At 43.8% G+C, this 3,573-nt stretch overlaps 1 long non-coding RNA gene across 1 annotated transcript; it reads right to left on the minus strand.

Moving 5' to 3' along the window:
- Positions 1–2,735: 2,735 nt before the first annotated feature.
- On the minus strand, positions 2,736–3,135 carry LOC117065257. Its single transcript, XR_004429865.1, has 2 exons — positions 3,083–3,135; positions 2,736–2,974 (listed from the first exon to the last, which is right to left on the minus strand). It is a non-coding gene; the product is annotated as an uncharacterized LOC117065257 (long non-coding RNA).
- Between the last annotated feature and the right edge of the window lie 438 nt (positions 3,136–3,573).

Below are 3,573 nucleotides of genomic sequence, written 5' to 3' on the forward strand. Positions count from 1 at the left end.
ATTTTTTTAAAAAGCACTAATTCCCAAGAAAGAGGATCTTGGTTTAAGAAAGAAATGCTCTCATTCACTGAACTTTCATTTAATCAATACACAAATATGTACAATTCTATTCCACAGTCAGTTCAAGGCTAAAAATCAAGTTAATAATAAATGGTACATTTACTACTCCATCATGTCATTTGTACTTCAGAGAGAACTTTTATAAAGATATTACTGTTGCTTCTAAAGACAGGAAGGCTGTGTAAGGTACCTCAGTCAACCTGCGTAAATGCTTTGCATGTTCATTTTCTTCCTGAGATAAACAGGTCACTTTCTCCCCCACATATAATTAGCATAATATCCTGTCACACACCTGCTCTGCTGCTCAGTGCATCAGCTCTTACATCCCAAGGCAGTGTTGATTACCGTAGATCCTGGCACATCACTGTGAGAAGTTCAGCCATGCCAAGTCTACAAACCACAATGGGAATATCAAATGCATTACAAAGATAATAAGAAAAGTGGTTTGAAAGGCTGGGTGTGGTGGCTTACACCTGTAATCCCATCACTTTGGGAGGCCAAGGCAGGAGGATTGCTTGAGGCCAGGAGTTCAAAACCAGCTTGGGCAACAAAGTGAGACCCTGTTTCTAAAATAATGCTTTTAATTAGCCAGGCATGGTGGTGCACACCTGTAGTCTGAGCTACTTGGGAGGCTGAGGTAGGAGGATCACCTGAGCCCAGGAGTTTGAGGCTTTTGCAATGAGCTATGACCATGCCACTGCACTCCAGCCTGGTTGACAGATCAAGACACTGTCAAAAAAAGTGGTTGGCCAGTCTGAGCTGTTTGCCAACAGACCACTTCTGTAAAATAATGCTATGGAAGATTGAGAAACCCTGTCCCTCACCAAGCCACTGAGAATACACTACTGATTCCATCCATTCAAACGTGCTTGGAGTCCCTCGTCTAAACTGGTAAGGGAACCAAAGAAGGAAGTTAGAAGTGAAGTACAAGTACGCTCTGTCCCCCCAGCCTGGAGTGCAGTGGCACAATCTCAGCTCGGCAAGATCAGCAACCTCTGCCTCCTGGGTTCAATCATTCTCGTGCCTCAGCCTCCTGAGTAACTGGGACTACAGGAACGCCACCAGGCCTGGCTAATTTTTTTTTTTTTTTTTGTATTTTTAGTAGAGACGGGGTTTCACCATGTTGCCCAGGCTGGTCTCAAACTCCTGAGCTCAGGCAATCCACCTGCCTCGGCCTCCCAAAATGCTAGGGTTATGTAATTGCGTGAGACACGGCGCCCGGCCATTAGTCGTCAAATTCCTTTGGGTGAGTCTAATAGAGATGAAAGGTTGAGCACCTTCAGATATTGAGAACCACTGGTTAAACAGGTCACCAATCTGGTCTAGCCCCATTAGCCTGCTATTTGTTGCTGACCCATGGCCTTCAATGAAACAGGGTGTTTCCTATAGCAACGAGCTAATTAATATTTTCAAGCAGTTAAATACATCTAGTACTTGTCAGGAGTATACAGTCTTTCAAAAATTCACTAGTTATAAAGACTTAGCCAAGGATTTACCTTGATTCTTAATTTTTCAAAAGCTGCGTTATTTTGAAAATTACCTTCCAATAGCAAGCTAGTATGTCATCATTTTTCAGTTGGGCTCTTGGTGCATTTTTGGGCACCATCCCAAAATAGGTGGGACATAAAGACCCAAACCTCACCTCCAAAACCATTTCTTCTAATTCCCTGGAAGATACTCCTGCCAGGAACTATGACAATCAGGTTAAATAGCAAGTTGAGTACTTATTACTGTTTAAATCAATGCAGTTTCATGCACCACACTATAAAAACAACAGGCCGAGTTACTTAGATATTTTAATTTGGGTAAAAAGAAGATTGAAATTATATTTATCAGGCTGAAGCATAAAGTCTCCAGTCAACTTTTTCTGCATTGAAAAAACTTGTTCTTCATTATCCGTCATTGCTTCCTTCAGTTTAAATTCTAAGATGAATTTACAAGAAGGCAGGTGGCTGTCAGTGATTCTATTTTAGCTCGTCAATATTTCCTCTGGATGAAGGACAACATACTGATTAGGTTTAACTTCATCTTCTGTTAACATTTCAACAGAAGGGACTCTTCGTGGAAGTCGCTGAGTAACTCTCAAATTATAAATAACTTCATGAGATAAAAAGGGAGGCCCCAGACTCTTTTTTTCTGTGACTAATACGGTTTCTGCTCCTCCTTCCTTAAGACTTTTAATTAAATCACAGAGACAAGTGGAAACAATGTGTCAGCTTTTTAATGAGCTTTAATTGTCACCACAGAAAATTAAGCATAGGCTGAGAATCAGGATTCAAGATCAGCTGTAAACCCCAGACTGGTAACCAGTTCTGATCCCATGCTGGAGTGAGAGCTTTGTCTTCGGGGTAGAGAGACGGTTCAGATAAAACTTGCTTGGAACACAGAAAGCTAAGTCGCTACAGACAGGATTCTACCCATTCAGACTACTATCAGTCGTTTCCTACACTCTTAAGAGTTTGGCCAAGGTGTGCTAGATGAGGATTACAGCCTGCAATGCTTTCCCCACTAAGGGGCCCAAACTCTTCTCAGGTCCTGGCAGATGGCATCAAGATAGTTGTTAGGCCCACAACTACGCCAGTTGTCAGATGCAGGGTCAGGTTCGGGCCCATACTGAGGTCCGAGGGCAGTGGGTGGATGGGCAAATAGCTGAAAGAACACTCGGGGGGCTCTAAGCAGGTGAAATGTAATTTTATTCAACAGCTCTCTCATCGGCAGCTCTATTGCATCGTCTGCCTTTATCTCGGCTGTCTGCTCTGGCTCTGCAGCTCGGCTGCTCCCACACACAGCTGCACGGCAGGCTGTCCCTTGCCTTCAGGGTCAACAGCTTAACTCTTTCCCTCTGGCCACCAGCGCAAGCCAAGTCGAGAGGTGAGCGGTGAGCAGTGCCGTGCCCTGGCTCCCGTTTGTCCATCTGCAAGACAGAGAGCTCTGGTTCTCTTTATCTGGGCACCAGCGCACCCCCAAGCCACGTCAAGCTGAGCCCAAGAGTGCCCGTACAGTGTCAGCAGGACAATTATACCTTTTACAGACCATAGTAAGTAAATTCTGAGCCAAGAAGGAGCTTACACAAACAGGTTATAGAACAAGTGGAGATGTGCGCCTGCGCAACAATCCAGCTGACTCAGGCAGGCCTGGATGTCCGCCGCAGCCTAATTCTTGACCAAAGTACACCCATATACCTTAAAACAGTGATGTCAACTTGTGATCTTTTCCAAGGCATTATTCTTTAGGCATCTTCCAAAACTATACAGAAGAAACAGAAAACTGACCTGAAGAAAGACACGTGCGGAAGAGCGGTCAGGATATATTATAAACTGAAAGTGACCAGGGTGGGCTTCTCCTGCTTCCAAAGCCACAGGGTCCTTGCAGATGTATTCAATCAACCTATTTTTTTCCTGAATTACATTCTAGCAGTTTCAAAAAAAAAAAAATGGGAGGAGAAATCGCTGTGGAACTCAGTGTCCTTGGCATCTATTTCATAACAATGCTCAAAGGTCTCCACTAGAAAAT

Source organism: Trachypithecus francoisi, unplaced genomic scaffold, assembly GCF_009764315.1.
Source record: "Trachypithecus francoisi isolate TF-2019V2 unplaced genomic scaffold, Tfra_2.0 Lachesis_group2, whole genome shotgun sequence".
Lineage (NCBI taxonomy): Eukaryota > Metazoa > Chordata > Mammalia > Primates > Cercopithecidae > Trachypithecus > Trachypithecus francoisi.